The 24,798-nt window shown below is 44.0% G+C and overlaps 1 long non-coding RNA gene across 1 annotated transcript; it reads right to left on the bottom strand.

The window, feature by feature from the left end:
- Nucleotides 1-660: 660 nt before the first annotated feature.
- LOC142600965 (uncharacterized) lies at nucleotides 661-24,231 on the bottom strand. Its single transcript, XR_012834478.1, has 3 exons — nucleotides 23,868-24,231; nucleotides 22,151-22,341; nucleotides 661-5,968 (listed from the first exon to the last, which is right to left on the bottom strand). It is a non-coding gene; the product is annotated as an uncharacterized LOC142600965 (long non-coding RNA).
- Nucleotides 24,232-24,798: the final 567 nt, after the last annotated feature.

The following is a 24,798-nucleotide window of genomic DNA, read 5'->3' on the forward strand; positions in this document are numbered from 1 at the left end:
GGCAGCCAGGAAACACTTGGCTAATTACTGCGTGAGCTGGGGCTGAGTGGATGCGGTGCGGCCGAGGAATGTGCCCGTCACTGGGCAGGTATCTGCAAAACACAAGCCGTCATGATGGCCTAAAAAAAAAAAAACCTCACCGATGGCATCGAGGTAGCTGCCCTGGCACTGAGATGGAGGTCTCCCTCCTCCGCGCAGAATCGGGGTAGACCGGCAGGGAAAAGGCAGCTGCCTGGGCTGGGATGTGGGGGGGGCACAGACGGAAATTTTGGTGACTTCAGCACTAACCAGTCCTGCCTGAACAGTGGGAAAACATGGGGGGGGGGGTTTGTCAAAATGTAACACTTCCCAAAAACCACGGGTGCTTAATTTTTCATGAGATGCTGAAAAAGGGCCATCCTGCAACCAGCATGGCTGCCGCCATTCCTGTTCTCACAAGCAGCGCATGGAAGTGCTGGCACATTGGCACGCCCATCAAGGCCACGTTTGCACTAACTGCAGTCAATGGCAGAAGGCTTGAGAGTTTCCAACACGCCGCAGGACTCTGCTTTCGCTCATTTTTAAAAGGAAGTTGGGGACGATTTCCCAGCAATTCACAGTGGTGGCTGAAGGGGAGAGGAGCCACTAATCCTTGCCGAGCCCTTTCTGCCTCAGTGTATTCTTGTCCCATGCTAGAGGGGTCAGATGTCGATTGCTCAGAGCCGCATGCAAGCACACATCACCTTCTGCTTCACAGCCAAGCCTCCTTACCTCCACGGTGACAGCTTGCAGCTTGGCACAAGTTGAATGGCACTCAGCACAGGAAAACTCAGCACAGGGAAGATGAGGTAATGCTTTCCACCTCCAGGCAGCACAGGCTTAGCCGGGTCCAGCCATTCAGCTCTGCAAACTTCAGCCTGCACAAGCTCACCTAGGAAAAGCACCTGAGACATAGCCTGGGCTCCTGAAGTCATCTTTCTCATCCTGTGCTGATGTTGTCCTACCACTCGCTATAAAATTCTCCCCGGTGCCCCCTCCCAGCTCAGGGCGATGCAGCCTCATGCACCAGCCAGAGCCCAGCACCTGAACATCTGTCTCCTGGCACTTCAGAGGCACCCGTCAGCCATCGCATCTGGCCACAAACTGCTTTCTGGAGCTGGCGGTTAAACAGACTGGCTGCCACGAGAGGTAAGCCAGGGCCTCAAGCAGAAGCCCAGCAGCGAGGCAAGGAGCTGTGGACACTGGGCGGGTGGCACACGTCCCTAGGAGGAGACCCTCCCTGGCAGGGGGGGGAACTCCAGCACAGGGCATGCCTGAATTTCCACTCATTTTTGATGCCAGGGCTTGGGGCAGAAACCTGTGCCCAGAGCACGGGGATGGGCGGCACTGGTGTGTGCATTGGGCAGAGATCTCTAAAAAGAGATGCCTGGCCCTCTGCGAAAGGGAGATGGGCACTCAGAGCTCTCCCTACCCTGTGAGCTGGTGGCCAGGCACCTTGGTGGCACGTGGGAGCGGTGGCCCTTCCTTCCCTCCTCCTCCCCAGCTGCACACGGGGAGATGGTTGGGATGCCAAACCACTTAGGTAGGTGTGACCAAATAGCCCTATTGAAGGGAGCCAAACCAGTATGACTTCCTTATTGTGCAATGATTAATAAAGGCCTTCAGCTCTTTTTTTTCCATTAATTGTGAATAGGCAAGTCCTTGATCATTTCCTTATCCAAGGACCGAGTGAGATTCCTTACAGCATTCCTGCCCCAAAGTGGCTGCCACTGTGCTGGGAAGAGAAGCAATTCCTGCAATATTGAAACCACGCACAGCAAAATCAAAGGCTGAAAAGCTCCTTCCTGGTGTGCCCATGCTGAGGACTCAGCCATCCCAATGTGATGCCAGGCTTAGGCAGACCCCAACATTCCTGCTTTTACCAATTGAGTTTTACATGGTAAATCCTAACTTAAATGAGCAAAGCAGAGAATAGCTTTTGGGTAGGAAGAGGAGTGCAGCAGGCAGCAGTCCGTATGGGATTTCTTGGATATTATAGTCTCAGTTCTCAGCTTCCCTACAGCTTTCCTAGGGCAAAACTTTCTGCGAACCACAGGAAACATTTGCTTTCCCCGTCCTTAGTTTACCTCGTGTATTCAGATAGCTTTTTTTTTTTCAAGGACAGGTTCTGTGCATTTTTACAGACCAGATATGCTCCTCTTGTCAGCCTCAAAGCCCTGTGCAGAAATTCTTTAGTAAGCGGGGAAGGTTTGGTTTCTTCTGGCCACACTGGGGCCGTGTCCCCAGGCGGGGACCCAGTTAACCAGGCTGGGTGGTGTCCCCGAGAAGTCTCATTTTACTCGCAACCAGTCATGAAAAAAACAAAAGTTAAAAATGTTGTAGAAACTGCAACCAGGTGCGAAAGGGAGCAAAGATACATGAAAAGTGAAAATTTGCCTTTTTAATAAGCCGTTACAAGTTAGTTGGGTGTTTAGGAGGGAACATGCGCTGGTGTTTATAGTCATTCAGAGAAGATTCTGTGTGTGTGTGCATGCTTTTAATGAGACCAGAGGGTGCAGAACAGGGCTCCTTTTCTAACCTATATTGCAGCAATTTGTGCATGTCTGTAGCTGTGGGTGTTATGTGCTTTCTACTCTGAGTGGTAAGTTTCAGTTTGATTCTGCTCTCGAGAGCTGCGGGGACAGTTTGCACTTGCCTTATCAACGCGGAATCCAAATAGCTTCACGGTGTGCCCGGCCCCCTGACACTGCAAACTGAAAAAACATGCTTTAAGCACAGAAAAGTGAGTGAGGTGACAACCAGAGGGCTTTTTCTCACCAGAGCATCCCAGTCTGCCAAAGCCCTTGTGCCCCGATCAGCGGGGCAATAAGCTGCCTCGAGAGCCGCAACCTTGGCACCGCCCTGAGAGGCCCCGGCTGCGATGCCGGGGCTGGGGCTCTCTTCCTACATCCCCACTGCCCTAAAACCCTGCACTGCCTCCGATGTCCCAGCACTGGGGGCCCAGCCTGCCTGCTGCAAACTGGGCAGCTGCAGGAGGTGCTTGCCCATCCCCGTTTGTCCCCGGGCTTGCCCTGAGCAAGCCTGGCCGCGAGCCACTGACCAAAATTGAGCCCATGATTAGAGACGGCAGCAAGGGAAGGGCAGGGCAGGTACTTCCATGGCCCTTGGGAAGCGGCTCTACTTTGGCTCCAAAGACTTGTGGTCTCAACAGTAATGCCTGTGCCCAGCCATGCAGGTAATTTCCAAATGAGCGTTGCTATCTTTACATCTGTTTGCTAAAAACGCCCATCTTTTAGACTATACACCAACGTCTGTGCTGCCCGTCCTGCTGTCCCCAGATGGGCTGCGACCGAGAGGTGCCCCACGTCCTCCATCCCTGTGCCTCCTGCCTGGGGGGTCCCGTGTGGCCACTGGCCCCACGGCAGCAGCCCCCGTGTTCCATCACCCTCGAGAAAAGCCTGTTCCCTGCAGAGACCCCGCAGCATGCTCAGCAACTGCTGCAGAAAAATGTTCCCCTCCTGCCCCCCCAGAATCTGGAGCCATTCAGTTCAGTGCAGTTCCCCTGGGACGCCTGGGTTCCTCTCACCCTCCTTCGGTGCCGTGCACCACAATTCACTGGGAGCCTTGTTCGTAAAATACCCGAGTGTTTCGCAAATGAAGTTATGACCTACATAGCCACTAAGAGCAATGTGCAGATTTCCTCCCTCCCTCAGATCTGCTTGAGGTTTTTAATCCCCTCCAGATACAACATTCAGGAATGACTGTGGTGTTTGCTGCACAGTCACTTGTCTTGCTTGAGCTCAAAAAGGAGCCCAGGAGAGGAGGTGGAACAGTGGCCTGAGGAGAGAAGGAGGCCAGAAAACAAAGGCCCTCCCTCTGACCATCAAACCCATTCTCCTGAAGCAGCACATACCCCTGCAGAACACTCAAAACATCAACATCCTAAATCTCAGTCCTTTGCCGCTGACCTGCTGCCCACCAGCTCCCTCTGCGCCCATTAGTCACAAGGGAACACCTCAACCGCATGTGGCACTGACTCCAAAAACACATTCAGGGATGGATCCAGCCACGGACTTCAGCTACAGGTTCTCATTTCCCCCAGATCTGGGGTATTTACGTCTGGGAATGCCTGTTGATGCCATTGCTAATGCATTTCTCTTTTTAAAATTAATTTTCAGTGTAATTGTTTAGATCAATCTAAACACTAAGGCAGTGATGTGCGTCTACACAGGGGAATACATCCAAGTTTAAGCTTATATAACAATGGAGATTTAAAAGACTGACTTTTTTTTTTTTTAAATCTAAAAATTTCAGTACTTCAAGGCCAGAGCCAAGTTTTGCAGCAAGGACAAGGACCCAGGAGCCAAGATAGCTGGGTTCTGGTTATGGTACCTCCACTAACTGGTAGCAAGGTCTAGAACAAGTCAGTTGACCTTCCCATACAACACCCGACTCATTTGTAGAATAGGTACAAGACTTGTGCAAGCTGTGGTGTAAGACTAATATTTGAACCTTGTTTTGAGATCCTCCGATATGTAACAGCATGTATTTTTGTTGTTCGTAGAGAGAACAAGTTGCTTATAGAATTATCTGCAGTATTGTAATATTTAGAAGTCCTCACTTATGGGCTACAACTACCCTGAACGCAACAAAACTCTCTCTGCCCCAAGAAGGTTACAAACGAAGCACTAATAAAAACCCAAAAAACCACAGTGGCTAGGTGCAGAGCTTAAATTTCCATTTTCTCTCAGCATTTTCCCACGAGGGGATTGCATGTGAGAGCACACAACAGAAAGTCAGATCACGCCTGGTTCAGTTGCTCTGGCATGCCATTTGGCAATACAAGAATGACATAAATTAAAGTGAAACCTCTTCACCTCAGCCTAAGTGAAAATATGAAGAGCGAGGGGGGTGAGGAGGAAGGGGGGATATTGATCCGTATCTACTCAACAGTCAGACCAGTGGTATGATGGCAACAAAAGCCATGCTTTTGCTTTTTCAGTAACTAATAATCTATAGAGAACCATTTCCTTTTCTGCTGTTGAGATAACACATTCCCACCTCAGCTGCATGCAAATAATTCGTGCCTCTGCTTAACTAATTTACCTCTCTGGTGCAGACAGAAGGGCAGAAACCTCCCACCAGCGTCGACCAATGTGCAACACTGAAAAAGAAGCCAGCTCACTCAGAACTTTCTGAAATGTTTAAATCGTTAGAGGACAACTGCACCAAACGCTCTGGAGGAGAGACATGACTTTGTGAGATTAAATGGGTTATTTTTGCTGGTCTTTGGTCCTGCCTCTGACCCACATGTGGGTTGCAGGCTGGAACCAACATTATCCAAAGAAAAGCATTTGATATCTCTGCGTAGACCACAGCTGGTCAACAACTCATCCCAGATTTAAACACAATATATTAGCTCTCATCTGTTGCCAGAAATATTACACGCTATTAAAAGCCCGGGCCCCCAGAAGTGTGCTGAAACTGAGTGGGCCTTCAATTCACATTGCTTGGAAACAAATGGGTATTGGGTCAGACATGTGTCTGTACCTGATGGAAACCTTGTTCTAATCAAAACGCTGATGCTACTTTCACTTGCTTGCATACGCACACCTCTCCCCTCACATTAACGCAACACAAGCAAGGTTGCAATGTCAAGCAGCAAAAAGTTATGAAATGCCAGAATTAATTAAGCTTGTCTGCATGTAAGCTTCAGGAACAGCCCTTGCTTGCAGGATCATGCGCTGGTTTTCCCACAGGACTTCTACCTCAGCACGCAAGGCAAGAGATGCTCGTCCTGTGCGGGACGGGGCAGGGATGCCCTCCCTCTCCTCCCATCTCCTTCGCTGGCCACGCAGCTCCAGCCTTTGTGCCCTGCTCTCCAGCTGGCGCTGGTTGCTCCTTGGTGCTTTGGTGGGTCCATCGGGAGGACGGCTGAAGGCTTCACCTGTGTCACTCACTGTCCACATGGGAGAGGAAGGTGGTATCCCTATGCATAAATAGAGAAGAAATGAAATACAGGAGTTGAAAATCAATATTCTCTTTGGGTGCCCAGACTTTCCAGGGCAGTTTATCCCAACCGAAGTGTTATTTGACTATAGTATAGCTCATCCTAACCTCAGGGGTCCCTGGGAATCCTCAATGCCTTCAAACCAAGCACCTAAAATCAGAGAATACTGTACTTCACAGCCTGTGAAAATTCAGGTTAAGTGACTTGCTCCGTGCTGTGCACAACTGCTTGGGTAACAGCCAGTGAAGTATGTGTTTCCTCCAGGCAGCACTCAGCGCCCTGGCCTCTGTCTACCCCGCTCCTTTCAATAGAGACCACCACCAAGGTGTGGGGTTTACAGATTAGAGCCTCCTTTGGTTCCCGATGGCAAAGGCCGTGGGGAAAGATAACATGCATCCTGTAAAGACCACATCATTAACGTACATCTCTATAGGCCTGACTCAGGCTTACTGCTGGCTTTTCTCAACCTCTGAGTGCCTGAGCTTGCCGCCTCAGTGCTGTTCTCACAGGTTGCCTGGGCAAGCTCCTGGGTTTTGGAAAGGACATGTCCTGGTGAGATTCGTCCCACTCTGTGGCTGGCCTGGAGGACATCAGTACAACACAGCAGGATCGGCATTTTTCCATGAATCAAGCCACCAACTCTGCTGACCGTGGCGCTGCTGCCAGAAGCAGCCTGTCACCCATTAGGTAGACTAGCACGGGCAGGTGGTGAACCCCATGCTCTTTCTCTCCATCCCTGTTACCTCCCCTTCGCTGCACCCAGCCCTGTCCTCTTGCCTTCTCAGTGAGCATCCCCACGGCTCCCGGCCCCCTGATGGTGTTGCCAGCCCTGCCAGCACACCGGCCACGGAGGAAGGTGGCCACCAGCTTCTTCAGTCTCCCCAGTCATGACCTAGTGGAGGAAAGCAGTGAAATGCCGCCTTTTCTTTGGAAAACCTGATGCCTCCTAAGCGGGGCAACCCATGAACTAAGGGTAAGGGTGAGATTAAATACTAAGAGAAAGAAAAAAAAAAAGGAAGAACATCTTTTCACAGTTTGTAGATGCAAAATGAAACTATTTTGATAGATTCAGCTCTCCCACGTTGAAAGGCCCAGACTTTCTCATCTCTGACTTTACTCTGAGGCTTGAAATTTCACCCATGACTTGACAAACTATAACATCCACAATGCTTTGTGGCTCCTCAGAAGCCTGCTGCCACCCTGCCAAAGCTCACCTTCAGTGTTTTGCTGGGTTGATATTGCCAAAGTACTCCCTCTTTTAAAGTTTCCCTATTTTGATGCATCTTACTTTTCTAATACTTCTCCCTGGAGCTGAAAACCCAGCTGTGGACTTCCTGCTGCCCTTAGCACACTGACGTCTCCATGGCTGGATACAGGCAGCCAGGGAAGAAAATACTGGGCCCAGACTACCAAAGTGTCCCCTTTACTGGCAAGTGATCACCACCAGCTTTCCCATGGATGCCGAGAAAATTGCTAAGCTGCTAAGCAAGAGTCATTTGCCTTCAGCCTCCTCACAGGGACTCACCTAACTCAGCAGAGGGCAGATCTAGCCTGGCAGCCTGATTTTGAACAGTCTTAATCTACAACCCATGTAGTGGATATTCAAATCGAGATTGGTTTATGCAGAAGCATTTTAAGTGAAGAGAACTGTGTTTAAGCCTGATCTTATGAAAGCTCAGCCATGTGCCTGGCTTGCCAAAGTTAGTTCAAAGGGATAATAATTCTACATACTGCCTTTCAAAAGATGCAGTGGGCTTGCTCTATTCTGTTGTAGTAAAAGAACAATCTAGTCACAGAGATGAAGGAATTGGTAAATGTTCCAGTCTCCACTGAGCATCTCTCAAAATGAAGTGGTCTATCTCAGTGAAGCTGCAGAGGGGTTCAAAGGAGTGGATGACACTCAGTAGTTTGTATCATACAAGGAAACCAAGGATTAAAAAATCTATTATTCTGGAATTACTGTATGAATTTTCCTCCTAGCATTGTGAAAGGTTTCTGTTTCCCCATCGACAGTTGTTGTCTAAATATGTAGTACATCACCTACTCACTGTCACCATTGTCGCACCCTTTGATTCAGGGGAGGTAAGAAGATAGGTCAAAAAAGAGGTAGCAGGTGATTGTACCACCTGTGAAATATTCATGCCTAATATGTTGTTTGCTAGAGTTGATGCTCAGATACTTAAGATATGTTTCCTGCTTACTTCTACTTCTCCTTCAAGACAATTTCTTCTTTATTGTTTCTATATCATCTTGGTGTGTTTTGGCATTGACACATGTAAGAGCCCATATATGCTCTGCCCTGCTTCAGGGATAACTAACGTACATCTCTAGAATGATTTGAAAAGGCCAGGAATGGGGAAGAACAAAAACAAATGCTTTGGAGACCTTTTGTCCTGGTACACACAGGAATTAAATTGTGTTTGTCTCCTCCCCCTGCTCTAAAGACAGAGGTGGCATTAATAATGCGGAGCACATCTCTCTCCAAGCTCTCTTGCAGCTTTTAAAACATAGAGAGCAAATGGCAAAGTTACCTTTCATCTCCTTTTGAAACTTAAGTTAGGCCTTATTGATAACAAGTGAAATTAAACTGGTTGTTGCTGTTTAACTTCTCTGTGCTATTTCCTCACATGAATTAGTCATGATCAACTCTACTTGGCAGTTGTCTTTACAAAAAACAGAACAGAGAGAAGGGTTAAGCACTCCCATACAATTTACCCAATAAATTTGTCATACCCTTATATAGAGTTGTCCCTCCAGTTCTGCCTGTTCCCTAACATATCTGGCAGTTTGAACAATGTTGGCAATATTTGAGCAATTAGGCATTCCAAGTGGAAGGGTTAATATACCTTACCCTCAAATGCAGGGTGTGTTTTGTCTTGTGCCTTCAACCATCCTTGATGAGCACTGATTGCACAACAGCTGCGAAGTAGGAAGGTCTTCTTTCAATTTCAGTACGGCCTAGATTGTTTTGGTTTAGCAAAAGGCCAGTAGTTCAATGGCTAGGACAGGACAAACACACCTTGACCTGAGTGCTATCAAGGCAGCTCACAAAGATCATTGCTGTTACCACTTTCCAAGGGTTAAAGCCTTTGGTCATACTGGCACTGGTGCAAAAACGGGTTAAAGATAACCCATAAAAGAAAAATCCCTCTGATGGAGTTCAGAGTAGGACCAGTCAAGGAGATGTGAGATTTCTGCTTTAGTTTCCCCTCTTTTGGTTGAGCAGCATTGGGATCTTGGCTTCTTTTTCAGTCAGTTCTTGGAGGCAGCACTTTGTGGTCCAAGTCTGTCGGGAAGCACTGGGCAGGCTGGGGAACTCCTGCAGCCTCACACCGGTCCCCACCGGACAGGGACAAAACCACCTCCCAAGCCAGCCAGCCCAGGAAACAACGTCCTCAGCTCAAACCATCACTGAGGTTGGAGAGAAGTGCGAGTTGAAACAACAGCCCCACAGAGAAGCACTCCAGGTAGCCAGGAGGCCACCAGCCGCTGGACCAGCTGGCACAGCCCTCCTCCGCCAGCAGCAGGTCACACCCAGGGGCCAGCCTGCCTGCCCTGCCCAGCAGGGATGCTTGGCTGTGTAGTCAGGACCTAGCTTAAGCCAGAAAAAAACAAATCCAAGCAGCAGAGAAGGAAGTTTTGCAGGTCGCAGCCACCACTGGTGCTGCCATCCACCCTGAGCCTTCAGAGGAGGTCCGGAGTGCCAGTGGACAAAGGAGATCAGGTCCGAGATGCCCGGCTGCCCCCTCCCAGGGGGACCTGAATGAATCTGAACAACCCTATGTGTGCTGGGGTGCTCCTGCAAAGCCCCACACACCTCACCAGGGTCTGTCATGCGACAGCCCCGTAATGGTAAAAACTGCTGAGAATTGGGCACTCGGCCTCTCCAGTTGTGGCTAGTGGTATTTCTCTGGCCAGGGTAATGTTGATGTTCATAATGAAGCTTTGGCAGAGAAAGACAGACATGTTGTAACCATTAGCAGATGTTGCATTTAGAATTTACCTCAGAAAAGGACAAAGGATAACTCAGCTCGATGGGGTTTTTGTGCAAGTTTGGGCCTATGCTTTCCATTGTAATACCAGTCCTGGTCTTCACCATTTTCATCCTCTGACCCAGAAAAACTTGATCATGAAAATAATGTTAGTTAGAAAATAATGGAACTGAGAAGTCATTGCAGGCACATGTGTGTCTCATTATACATCAGTTCGGTTTCACTATATATTTTACACTATGTAACATAAATTTCACTATGCGCCACAAGTATTTCAATATGTGATAGTCAGAAAGTGGCAGTTTACACTAAAAGTTTCAGTATGTGGTAGGATATTTCAAATACTATAAATCCTCCTTTTAAATGAAATGCATTGTGTAGATTAGTAAGAAATGCAGTTGTTTTAGTTTACCCAATGTGGTTTTCTTTCAGAACAGTACTTAGTTCATGTTCAATTGCCATGTTTATTTTTATCATACATATTAATGGATGATTAAGTGAAAATTCATTCAACATATACCACACAGGACTCAAGCAACCCAAGTTCCGTTTCTTAGATCTTTTATCTCAACTCAGCTTACACCATATTAACAAACACACTATATTTATGAAGACTATATTAATGAACATATTAATGAACAAAATAAATTTCCTGTGTGAAGCTTGTTATCGGCTTGTTGTTTTTTTTTAATTAATTCTCTTTGAGCAAGTAAAATTTGAGGGACCTGAAATTCCCTGTAAGGGTGAATTGTTAAAGCACCGCGCAGGTATATCAAGCATCTGCACTGAATCGCCATTTATTGCAGATGATCACCGTTTCGGTCACAACCAGCAGCAGAGGAATCTGCACTGCCAGCACTGCACTGCTAATCATGGCTTTGAATCTGTTGATCAGTTGACCATATAAGTATTGTGTTAATCAGGCCTTTTGCTAGCAAACCCCATCCCAGTTCCTGAAAAGAGGTAGTCACCATGATATTACTACACCAAAAAGCTCTGTCATACATTAGAGTTACCAGGTCGTCATATTTTCACACGTGACATCCTTCAGCACCACACAGTACAGGTTGTCTTTGAAAGATACTTGCCATGAACCAAGAGCATATCAAAACCAATCACGTGGCTTAGAAAAGCCAAGGCCCATCTGCAGCAAGGACCAGCTCCTGTAACCTTGGTCAAAGCTACACTAACGCTTCCAGACTGGTGTAGCAAAGCAATTTCCCAACATCCAGTACCTACCATCAGAAATGCAGAAAGAAAAAAAGACATTAGCCTAAACGTTGGTTATGAGTTCTCCCTCACTCTCCTCTCTTTAAAACACAAGCTACACCAAGAACAGCTCCATGCAAAGTTCTATTTTATTCAAAAAAACAGCCTCAGCAGAGAGAACTCCAGCCCGAGAGAGAAACACTAGCCAGTTACCTCTGCTCTGGCTTCTGCTCCTCAAGCTATAATCACACAGACAGTTTTCCAGCAATTTTCAATGGATAATTTCAAAATGCTAATGATCTGTACTGAAGTTCAGTGTTTAGAAGAACTGGAGGCCTCATCTACTCCGACTTGCACTGAGAAGACAAGGGTGACCCTGCACCAGTGTGACTCTGGACAAGCCACTTATAGCGTTACAAAGGCCCTGGATTAATTAGAAAATGGGTCTTTCAACGTAACTCCTTGCCCCATTGCAGGCCTAGCAGACCTCATTGGCTCCCTTCCAAATAGTTCAAGCACCTATTAACCAAGGAAAAGGTAAAGAGCTTGGGTTGTAACACGCTGGATTTCAGCCCAGCGGCTTCAAATCTCCTAACCCGCAGGAGCAGCTTATCTATGTTTGGAGGTCAAAGACCTCAACAAAGCCCCGTTAACAGGTGCACGCTGGCACAAACTCAAATGTTGGGCTTTTCAGATTACAGCGATTCTTTGGTTTCTTACAAGTGGGGCAAAAAGGGCCACCAAAGCTGCCAGTGACACACTCGAGGCTGGCCTGAGTCTGCTTATGATAATTTACTTGGCAAAACACGTCAACACGAGTGCTTCCTTAGCTCACAGAGGCTGCAATTGAATGGATCCACTATACAGCTTGGCTACCCTACTCTTCCAAAATTTAAACCCACGACCCACAATACTCCTTGTTTGTAGTTTCTACCTACCATAAGTAACAAATTCTGCCCCAGACACACCACAAAGCAAAGCTCATGAGCTGCATCAGATGTCTCCCAGTGATTGGGTTGAAGGAAACTGGAATGTTTGTGTCAGACGTGGGGCATGGAGACAGTCCAGAGAGCGGCAACTACTGTTTTCATCCCAGATGGGGGCTGGGTACAATAGGAGCTGCCTTCTTGTGCCCAGTCTGAAACTTTGAACCAATTATGTTTCCCCATGTTCCTCCTCTGAGGCAGCTTGAGAGCAGCCCTGCTGCTTGCCAGAGTGTCCGTGCATTAGACTGGATAAAATGTGGGCTCATCTCTCCATTCAGTCAGATATTTGGGATGAAATAAAGGTAAATTTTTAAAGTGCATGTCTGCTTTCCACCATGACCAAAGCTGAGCTGTTCCTGTTGCTCTTTAAGGAAAGGAGAAGAGACAACAGTACAAACTTTCCCATATTCACTTCTGTGTTAGATCTGGGCTGAGATATGTACAAAGCAATGTATTTATGCCCTAGATTCCACTGCTGATACTGCCAACAAAAGCTAAATTACAATAATTTTCCTGTAGTCAGGTTGCTAGTTGAACAAGTTTTGGAAGGAGGGAAATACATTACACACATCCTCCAAGTCCCCTCCTAAGCACTGTCAGGGTATAATTTTAGCTTACTCGTATAATTGCTGTTGAGCCATCCTTTAGCCATCATGAAAGTTACATTATCTAAGTTGTTGCATTACTTTCACTAACTCATCTTGTCCAAAGTTCTTAGTATTTCTTGACTGAAAAGACAGAACAGCAACAAAAATTCATAAAATGTATACCAACTAATCCAAACCTTTTCATTTGACCCAATTAGGCTTCACTTGTAGGCTAAAACACATGATTTCAGGAGAAGAAATTGCAGCGTAGCTTGCAGTATTTGCTGTTGTGATTTCAGAAGCAGTTGGCATCGGCTTGAAGAGCACAGTTTCATGTGTACTAATAACATTTAACAAAGGACTTTTCCATCTTTGCTGACTGAAGAAGTAGGACCATTCATAGTATATAATTAAGCTGTTGAGTTTCCGTTGTTTTGAACATAACCTAGCTTTTTTCCTCTTTACTCAGCTATGGCTGAAGCTAACAGCTGTTCATCAAAATCCTTCTGTTTTGAATCAACGTATCTCCATCTATTCAAATCTGAGAGGGGAAACGCTCACAATGCAGTTCATATTCCTGGTAGCTGGAAACATTCCCGTGGAACATCTCTGCCACAGTCATGGACATTTCTCCATTAGAAGTTAACGTCTACAGGTTTTCACACAGAAAATTTTCATCAGCCTTATTTCCTCAAGCTTTAGCAGCAAAACATTGTCATCAACACACAATAAGCAAGAACCTTGCAAAGTGACACCTTAAAGAAAAAAAAATTGATAAAAAGGTTATCTTGGCGTGGTGTGAAAATTTTCTACATCAGCAGCTTCCTGCATTCTTTTCCACTGGTTTTCTTCAAATTAGCCTTTCTTTCTTTTTTAAAAAAGACAAGTACTGGTGCTTCTTTTAGCTCTGATGATACATAACAACTGAAGATTTCAACAACATACCACGGCAAATAGTATTCTGCTGATCTTATGGAAGGAAAAAGACCAGTTAGACCAAAGCTTCTCATTCATTCATTGCTGCAAGTCCCTGCCTCCAACTGATCTGCTTGAGGGTAGGAAGGCTCTGCAGAGGGATCTGGACAGGCTGGATTGATGACCTGAGGCCAATTGTATGAGGTTCAACAAGGCTCAGTACTGGGTCCTGCACTTGGGTCACAACAACCCCATGCAACGCTACAGGCTTGGGGAAGAGTGGCTAGAAAGCTGCCCAGCAGAAAAGGACCTGGGGGTGCTGGTCGACAGCCAGCTGAATATGAGCCAGCAGTGTGCCCAAGCGACCAAGAAGGCCAACAGCATCCTGGCTTGTATCAGAAATAGTGTGGCCAGCAGGACTAGGGAAGTGATCGTCCCCCTGTACTCGGCACTGGTGAGGCCACAGCTCAAGGACTGCGTTGAGTTTTGGGCCCCTCACCAGAAGAAAGACATTGAGGTGCTGGAGCATGCCCAAAGAAGGGCAACGAAGCTGGTGAAGGGTCTAGAGCACAAGTCATATGAGGAGTGGCTGAGGGAACCGGGGTTGTTTAGCCTGGAGAAAAGGAGGCTGAGGGGAAACTTTATCGCTCCCTACAGCTACCTGAAAGAAGGTTGTAGCCAGGTGGGTGTGGGTCTCTTCTCCCAAGTAACAAGCAATAGGACAAGAGAAAATAGCTTCAAGCTGCATCAGGGGAGGTTTAAATTGGGTATTAGGATATTAGGAACAATTTCTTCACCGAAAGGGTTGTAAAGCACTGGACCAGGCTGCCCAGGGAACTGGCTGAGTCACCATCCCTGGAGGTATTTAAAAGACGTGTAGATGTGGTGCTTAGGGACATGGTTTAGTGGTGGACTTGGCAGTGCTAGGTTAACGCTTGGACTCTATGATCTTAACGGTCTTTTCCAACCTAAACAATTCTATGACTATGATGTTCCCTTCAGGACAGGGGGAGTGGCTTTGCTTTGCTGGTAAGATTGCTTGAAAGTTCTGATGGGAAAACATCAGAATGTTTGTACTGTGGCTTTTATGCTGCAAGACATAGAACAACTGTAAAATTCAGCATCTTTTGAATTCCACCTGTGTGGACAGGGAGGCATTTCCTGTTCTGGAATTGGGGTTTATTGTTTACAAGGACAGCAAAGCCCCCCCGCTTTCATTTGCAAAATGCTCCACAAATACAGATGAAAGCTACAAAGGAGACTCAGTGATCACTTTCGTATCTTAAGCAAGATGGCCAAATGAAAATAAACAGCTTATCGATTTAAAGGAGCACTGCGAGAACTCCTCCATGGTAGCACAACACATTTTACCTTCTGGACAACTGCAGAAAGTGAACAAATCACTTGTTTAATGCCTGATTTCTATATGTAGATATCTCCTGGTTCCCATTTCATGTAAGCATAGGATAACACTGAGGATGACACAAATTCCGTTCTATTATAGTAAAAGGCAACAGCAGTCAAAAAGAGGGCAGCACAGAGAGGTGTACTGTAATCAGCAGTTATCTTCTGAAGTTGGCATATCTAATAATTTCCTCAAGTTTTATTTTTTAATTTTTAAATTTTAACATCCCATTATTTTCACAGAGCTGGCAGATCCAAAGAGTTGGAGAGGAAGAGACCAAATTCAAATATTTCTTACACACAGAAGCATCAGAGGATGCTGCAATCCCAGAATGTATTTAGGAAACTCAAGAGCTGGGAAAGGTTTCAGCTACATGGGGGTTGTGCCTGGGATTAGGCACTGAGGCACAGCCTTTGGAAAGGACATCGCTCAAAAGGCACAAACCAACGTTGGCATAAAGGAACCTCACTGGTCTGGACAAACCTCAAATCATCGTGGCTTGTGCAAAAAACAAGCTTTAGAATACTCTCAATTAAGAGTACTCTCAATTAATTCTCAACAAGTGCCGTCACAGATCAGATTCACACCTTCCCTGGAATGTGGCATTTGGAATTTACCTTTATCCCTCTACTGTTTCTGTGGAAATAATGAAAAACACCAAAATAAAACTCAGATAAACCCTGAGTGGCAGGAGAAGGAAGCAGTGCTGTCTTTTTCTTGTTCAGGTAGCAATACCCCAGAGCATAATGAAAGCAATTATTTCCATCTGCCACACAACCTAGAAACCTGAAGATTGTTCTACTAGTAGAAATCTAATAAACTAGTTGAGTAACCAGAAGCAATCTACTGCTTTCTTTCGTGAATGGTCACAATATTCTGGAGATGCCACAAGTGTAGTTCACTGTTGTGCTATGCCTGGTAGGGTGGATGTTTAGTACTGGTCTCCAGACTGAGTGGTGTATCAAGCAGCAGGTGGAAGAGAACAGAAGTACATAAAACGCTGACATGCAGAAATTACTCTTTCCTTTTGGTCTGCATTTGAAAAGTATTAGACTAGTCAATTTTTACCCTTCTTTTGAGGAAAAGCTGGTAATGACCCAATTAACTCATTGTGGAAAGATAAGTGCTTTGAGATTATTCTTTGTGCAAATAGACACCATTTTTAATAAAAAGTAATTATTTCAGGATAAATGTGTAGGACTTCAGCAGGTGCAAACATCAATTTAAGTAGTGTAGTTGCCATAGTTCAGCCCATAAAGTCCCCAGATATTTAGTTGGTCACTGATATTGAGATTATTGATCACTGTCAATGAGAGCAGAGATGTCACTCCATCAATGCACCAGCACTGCCCCTCATTCCTATACATCTGACTTTTAAGCTGCTGCGTCCACGTGTCCGGACCATCCAACCCCTTTCCAACAGGAGCACAGCGCTGGGTAGGGAGGAGAAGGGAAAGCAAAACTGGCTGTAGGTATCATTTCTGCAGCCATTTAAGTCCTAACTATTTGCTAAAACAAGGACAAGTTCAATCTCTTTATGATAACTTGTATAAAACACTCCAGGAAAAGCAAAGCATTATTATCTGAAGGCACAACTTAACTTTTGAACAGTGTAACAATTTTCTTAACCATAAATATAGGACTACATAGACACATCTCTGTCTTCCATAGCTTGGTTAATAGCTATGAATGTTTTATCTTGATCAAAAGGACAACTAAGCAGATTCCAAATCATTATAAACTACTGAGAAGTAAGCATGCTAAAGAGGGAAACAGATGACCTTTCTTCAAATGACGTGGATGAAGTCTGGTACCTGGCTCCCTATACCCAGGCATAGGCTCTGGATGCACCCAAACTGTCAGTCAGCCAAGCTACATGGTGCAACCAGCCAACCCTCAGCAGTTAAGGCTCAGTTCCACGCACAGATGATGAGCTCAGATTGTTACCTGGCAAATAGCGAGTTGCTGGTTTAGCAGGACTAGCAAAATCTTAAATAAAAGATGAGATCACACACTGTTTTTTTAAGAGAAGAGTTTCAGTAGCAAATGCATAAAACAAAGCTCTTGTGTTTGCTAGAAAAGAGATTTTTAGCTGATGAAAAATCTGCAGTTACTAAACTTGTCACAGCATTCCCTATGAATTTCTCAATAACTGAGAAGGGGACTGGCTAGAAGCAGACAAGCTAGGCAGCCACTCTCCCATTGTTAAAATAATTGGGATGTCTCAAGATTCTCAATTAAGATAAACTAACTCTTGTGGTCTGATCTTGTTGAAATATTTTGGATATTCTCTGTTTCTGACAGTCCAAGGAATTCTATTATTTTGTTTGACAAAAGAGGCAAAAACAGTAGATCTGCATGATGAATCCCCACATAATCACCCTCCTAGTCAGATCAAAGAGGAGTTCTGTCTCAGTCTGCAATATTCATCCCCCACTTCTTATTTATTGGGAGCTGCATTTGCCAGATACAGTATTTTCCAGAAGGGAAAGTAAGATCCAGAATCTAAAATATCAGGAATGCTGCCTCCCCCTAACCACACACACTAACCTCAACATTATCAAAGCAGTCAAGAAAATCTGAGGGTGCTGCATTGCGTTGGTTCAAATTAAACAAGCCAAGCAAAAGATTTTTAAATTTTATTTATGAGATGTGAAAAAGTTGCCTTCTACTCTCCAAACCATAGTGCTAAATACCAAAGACACTGTGAAAGGGGCGCCTCTATTATTCAAAAAATATTTGTGTGCTTTTGGTAGATTAATTGCATTTAACATTTTGGTTAAACACACAAACAAGCACAGATTTTTGTTGTTGCTTCAAATGAAGCCAGAAAGAGAACAAAAGGCATTCAACTGAACCAATTTAGGTTTATAAACATATTAATTTTAAGAGCGCTATGTGTATACTTAAAATGAATTTACAGCAGTCAACCTTTGCAGTACGATGCCCAGTTTCACTGTATCCAAATAATCCATAAATCCAGATGCAAGTTGTCACAGACACTTCTTTGGAGAGCTTGCGAAGTTAAAAGTCAATGTTTCCTATTAATTAATAATTGTTTTCAGCTGGTTTGGCAAGTGATTAAAACAAAGTGTCTGCCTTTAATGTTACAATATAAAAATTTTCTTCTTTAGAGGCCTAAGTGCCAAGCGGGAATTACCTCATTTGCAGGAAGGTGTCATATGTGATTGCTTGGAACATTTGTAAGCAAGTAAGATGAACAGATATTGTACCTGCCAGTGCAACAATTTCCATACCACGTCCATTAAAACTGCCCACCGAGCAGTTTCAGAGGAACATCCGCTGAGGTAATTAAAACAATACTTCTCATGTTAATGGAGTACCATGCTATGAAAGAGTCATACCCATAAAGAAACTGTACGTGCTGCAAAGCATGATAGCACCTGTCCTTTCTGAGCTCCAAACCATCACCAAGATGTTCCTAACAGGCTTGGTCGATGTATCAGTGGATGGTTCAACATAACCCCAGTTCTGACCAGCGCCTGCTTCACAGCAGGATTAAAACTTGGCTTTGAGAAGGACCTTCTGCCATAACTAGCCTTCTAAACATGGTCTTTTATTCTCCAACTTCTACCAGTTCATTCCCCACAGTAAAACTGAAATAACAGTTCTCCTGGAAGCCAAATTTCCACACCCCTGCAGAGGAAGGACAGCAGACTTCACTGCACAAACTGAGAAACTCTGTTTGCAAAGTAGAAGGTGCTGACATTAACATAAGCAGCAGTAAGATCCCTAGTAATCTTCCCTATCTGAACATCGGACAAATCATTGAGAAACCTTTCTCTTCTGCTGCATTGAGAAGCTTGTGAAGTGATGAAAAGTACAGGATTTGAGCTCCTCTCTTTCTGGTACATCATGGGAGTTGCTGCTAGCTCCTCCTAGCTCTTGGCTTCTGCCTCTAGTTTTAAAAACTTTTAATATGTTCTTCATTTGTTGAAGTAGGATTTTTTTTTTAGACTACATAGCACACTTTATCTCTGCAAGGCAATGAATCCAGATAAAGCTGCAGAGTGTGCTGAGCAAGTAACGATGTGGCTGTGCTTGGGAAGTGTATTAGTGACAGAATTCAGAGGAACCAGATGCAGGTTTAGGTCAGCCCTTATCTTGGGGAAGGAGATTTTTCCACTGGTACAATACCCTTACTACGTGATCTGAATGGCAGAGTGATACTTCAGCGCTCCATCAGTGAGCCACCAAAACACTCAGCAGAAAGACAGCACAAACAGGGACATTCTTCTGTTCCTGTGATCCTATTTGCCCGTGCAAAATAAACTCAAAAATTCTCAACAAATTTCCATCCACACCATTCACACTTAATTGTATCTCATTGTACAGTGAAATTAAATAAAAATCCCAGCCACTGATTTGCTTCAAATAATTAGCAATTAGCATTGACCAATGCTAGTCAATGAAACGATCCCTGTCCTAAGGTTACTACAAATCCCTGAAAAACCTTGTTTGATATAAATAAAAAAATCACTCAGAAGAAATCCTACAGGTAAAGATGAACACTCAGATTTATTACTGTCGGGTCAAGATGCATGTGTGGTTACAGAGCATCTGGCAAATCCACAGTAATTATTCATCCTTACGTTCTCTGTCCCCAGCCAATGTCAGAGAAAGCACCCTGCTGCTCTCAGAGACGTGGGCAACCTGTTTACCCTGGGACAACAGGAGGTAAAAGTTCCCTATCTTGGGGCAGCTGTGAAAAGCTCACGCCCTTGTTTATTATGTGGCAACTACAGCACATGCCCATACATTAAGATGTTAAGGATCTTCTTTATTGATAGTATCCGCATCCATTTCAGCATAGCGCCTCACAACCCATTAGGATCAAAGCAGAACACCTAAATATGTTACAGTTCATTCCAAGCATATATTATATTCAAGATGAAGAATGTGTTTTTATCCCATCCAGACAATACCTTGCAGCAAAGATCTACTTGCTGATGCTGCACACTCCATGCCTTTGATTATTTCAGCATCTTCTAATGATGAAGAAAAAAAACCCTTTAAAAAATAAACATTTTTTTTTCTTGAATACTCAAGTCTCCTGATACCATCAAATGGTGTTTTGGAATAGAAGCCGCATGTGGTTTTGAAGCTCTGTTAATTGCTTGCAGTGACACAAGCAAGGATTGACTTGGGTGCGGGCAGGGGAAGAGGAGTTGTGCAATAGACCTCTTCCGTATGCCATCACACGATCTCGATTAGGTTTGTATACAGAAAGCTGATTACACAGAGACAGCAAAACAAGTGTGAACGGAGGTAGGTATCAGCCTTTGTGGATACTTTCATTTACTTGAGGACCAACCTTTAAGGAAAATTTAATTTACACCCTGTGTTCTCTTGCTGGAAACTTGTGTGGTTACTCCAGACCAAGTCTCTGTTAGAGGTGTGGCTCAAAAACTTGAAAGACCTAAATTTCAGAACCCCCCAAAATGATAGCTGAAGAATTAATCATTATGCCCAGTAGCTATAGTTCACCTGCTTTGTTGTTCAAGGCATGCAACAAAAAAAGGAAAGGCTGCATTATGGAAAATTGTGGCATCTGGTTTGGGGAAGGAGGGAGGGAAGAGTGCAATTAGGCAGGCTTCAGAGAACTGAAATATTTTCCCCCATGCCCCCAGAAGACACAGAACCCCACATGATTTATGGAGGCCAGAGGGGATACAACTCCTGCTGCACCTCCCTGAGGAAGCCAATCACAGCAGAACCCTTGAATGCATTCAAGTTTCAGTAAGAGATAAAATAAAGGCCAAGTAGTTCCTCTTATTGGCATATTAATTAAAACCACGCAATATATTTCAAGGAAATTGTAGGCTGACCCATTAGGATTGTGCCCTCTTAGCATCAAACTAATTGAATGCACAACCAGAAGTAGGACGACACTAATTTCACCAAAAACTGGCATTATGATTTCTTAGCGAAGGACATTTGAGCAATAAATTAAGCTGATTTTTTTTAATTGCCATTAAGGCTATTGTTCATTGATTTCCTCAACAGCTGTCAAGTATAAATTTATATACAATAAACCAAAACTGGACAGTTTCCATAAGAGAGCAGATCCCCCAGATTAGCAGAGAAACTGCCTGGGTGGTTCAGCAAAAACACACCTCAGCAGAAAGGTAGAAGTTCTTGTGTACCTTCCTGCTGAAAGGTGTCGAGTTGTAAAGTGCAGAAATGCTGATGATTAAAAATGGCACGTCCTCTTTCTACTGCCTATGCAGCCTGATTATGAATATTGACATATTTTTCTAGAACTAAACCCAATATAATGGAATCTTATTCTGACTGGAAAATGAAACAGAAAAGGCTTGTGACCAAAACTGGGTTTGGTATTTATTACAGACATTGAAAATGCGTTCTGCTGTTCTGTATGAAACATTCATAACAACATAAAGTAAAACTTCAAAACCATGAAACAGTAATTTTCATGACACAAAAGTCCTAGTCTGTTCCCTGAATAAAAAAAGCAAAGCCGATGATACGCTTTTCTACAACACAACGTATTAAAACCCTAACAAGACGTGCCTGTGCAAACCATGTCTCCATTTTGTGCAGGACCTCCTGATTCCACACAGTTGGAAGTGGCCCAGGCCTAGGATGTGCTGCAGAGGAAGAAGCCCTGAAACCATTTTTGTAAATAAAGGCCTTCATAAACAACGTGCTAAAACAATGAAGTTAAATACACCCTCTCAAGTGTACTGCTCGCTCCAAGGAGAAGGCAGCTACGGCAGACGATAACACCAGAGGTGCCAGACATTTTGCATTGCAGGTGAGAGCCAGCGCACCACCACGTTCATGGAGAGGACGGAAAAGAAAGTACACAGTGGGAGCTGTAAGATGATGAGTGAACAAGAAACTGGGTGAGATCAAGAATCCAGCTCTGTCATTTCACTCCCCATGAAGTATTTTTCTCTCAGGCCCCACCTTCACTGTGTTTTTTGATTCTCATTTCCCTCTCCCCTCCTCCGCACCTTTCTTTCACTCTTTTCCTACAGGGCTACCCAGTTTGTGGTAACAGCCAGCAGAAATGAACTCACGCCTCAGACATCGAAGGAGAAGCTGTGTGAGAAGGGCTGCGGAGCGCTCCAGAGATGGAGGTTTTAGTCACGCTCACTGAACGGTTACTGACAGCAAACCCCCAAGAGAGAGGCAGGCGCTGGAGAGCCAGGGGCAGGTTCAATCTCATCTCTAGTCGGCCGAGGTCAGGGATTAGCTAAAAAAAGAGAAGCTGCAAATTAAAGAAGAGTTTGCAAGTGAGGAACAGAACCCGTACAATAAAATTGTCACAGTGTAAATAGTCAACAACGTGTATATAACTTCCTGGGTGATGCCGGCACTTCAGGGCTTGAGGGCCGCTCCTGCGGCCTGGCCTCTGCCTCCTGTTTGCCTTGTACAGGCTTGGATCAACTTTAAAATGAAGGAAGACCAGCTGATTTCACTAATTTTGAACTGTGGAAAAAAATCCAGTGAGGGCGTGTATACATATGACTGATGGAAATAAAACCTCTGAAGTGGAGATTATTTTAATTATAGCTAGAAGAGCCTGTAAGGTGCAAGTTTCAGCCAGATAGTTTCCATTCTGATCTTTAATTCTGTAGTGATGAAAATACTGATGAGTGCCTCTGTCTAGCTGAAAGAGAATTCCGAATTATCTTTTTTTATGGCAGTTGGGACACTACTGACCCTAAGCAACAAAATCTGTAGGTACACAAGGAGAAATTATATAGGTATCTGTATGAAACAAGACATCACCAGCTTTCGCACGTGCTCTCTCCACATGCCTTTCACTGTAAGGCACCCACTGAAGGGAGAGATTTAGTGAACAACGCTATTGATTTTTATTTTTTTCCCCCACCAGAGCCCATTTTTCTTTGAAAGAGGATCTAACTTCTAGTAGCTTTGAAGATGCGCATGTGAACTTGCATTTGACAAAGTCTAGCAAGTGATCCTCCAAATTCTGGCTGATACAAACTATATCACTTATTGGACTTACCTCTTCCAGTGTACAATACTCGCAATTCTCACAATTACCGTGAATGCTAAGATGAGAGTATAATGTGTATTAGTAACTAGATCACACATTTGTGCCCACAACACATTCATTGTATTGTATCTCTTGACCTATATTAGTGAAATGATGCAAGGATTAAGGTTTTAAACATCTTCAGTGGAAAGCGCTATTTTAAAATCTGACGCATTTTGGCAGTTTCGAGTGCAGTGAAGTCAAGCTCCTCCAACCCTAACACAGTGTTTGACTGCCTCTCTTTCTATCCTAAGTGTTTTTTATCCATTTAAATACTACTGAAACCATGTGGGAAACCATACCTTTAAACTTCATATAATTGCTAGTTATTTTATACATACAAAAACCTGAACTACACAAAACTCCTCTTCATGTACCTGTTTGCATAGTTGTATTTGAAAGAAGTTTTGTATTCTTTTGTGTTCTTTAATCTATTGTTTAGAGAAACTAGCATTTCATTTCACAGTTAAAAGAACTTAATTACATGAATCGTGGAGACATAAAAGGCAAGGGAAGGGAAGAAAACATCTCTTAATTTTAAACTCTTCTTCCACAAGCTAATTTGATAGTATAACTTGAAAGTACAGAAATCTGAAATCTACTTCTGAGCATTTGAAACTTCACATCTTTTTACCTCTCTCAAAAGATATTACTCAGGTTTAGTGTGACATTTTGAAATGTCACCATCCCTGTCTCAAAACCAGAAGTTTTAACGCAGAATAGACACCTACCTGCTCTAATTCAGAAATGTGTTTTATATATGATGTGATCTTCTAAGAACCTTTGTGCATACCCTTTCTCATCCTAAGTGAAGAAAGAAAAAAAAAATCACTTCAGTAATCTCTTTGCTGTCCAAATAAACTGGGACTGCTAAAATCAATGGCTAGAGTCACTTTCCAAAAGCCTTACTATTCTGACAGAGCCACAAATTTTGAATCAAAAATACTTTGGGGGGGAAAATTTTTTCCCTGAAATACACTTTTGCCATGTCAAGAAAATAACATTAGTTTCTCAGTAAAGACAGAGTAATTTTGGTTTTGCTGGAAGGCTGAAGTTGGAAGAAGTGGTGGTACTTGCTGAAGATCCACTCAATCTCCACACATTTGCAGCACTCACAGGAGCCCTTGCGACCACTAATGCGGTTCTCTTTCTGGCATAATCTGATAATCATCAATACTAATATATTATACAAGTATGTAATCAGTTTTAACATCTACATATGTAGCATATGAATAAATATGTTCTGTAGCTAGGCTTTTTGAGGAGTTTAAAATCATCACATGAAAAATGTTTAATTTGCAAAGTACCTATGAAAGGGATTAATCTATCTTCTTCTTGTTCCTTCCCTTGATTTGGTAAATTATCACTGGCAAGCTGTGAAATTTGCTTAAAATTCTCTAAAGTGAACAGTTTTTTTTTTTTTAGCCCTACAAGTCTTCTGAGTGTGCTGATACACTTGTACAGCCAAGATGCAGACTTTCCCAAATATTGAAACTGAAAATGGCTATTGCCAGTGCCGTAAACAAGGACTTGTCACTTATACACCATTCACCATGAAAGGAAATTAAAAAAAAGGGCCATAATTATTATGCAGGATATAAATAATCCTGGAAGTGATGATCAAGAGTCTTTGTCAGCTGATAGGCTGTCAGAGCAAAACAC

The sequence above is a fragment of the Balearica regulorum genome, chromosome 3, assembly GCF_011004875.1.
Source record: "Balearica regulorum gibbericeps isolate bBalReg1 chromosome 3, bBalReg1.pri, whole genome shotgun sequence".
NCBI lineage: Eukaryota > Metazoa > Chordata > Aves > Gruiformes > Gruidae > Balearica > Balearica regulorum.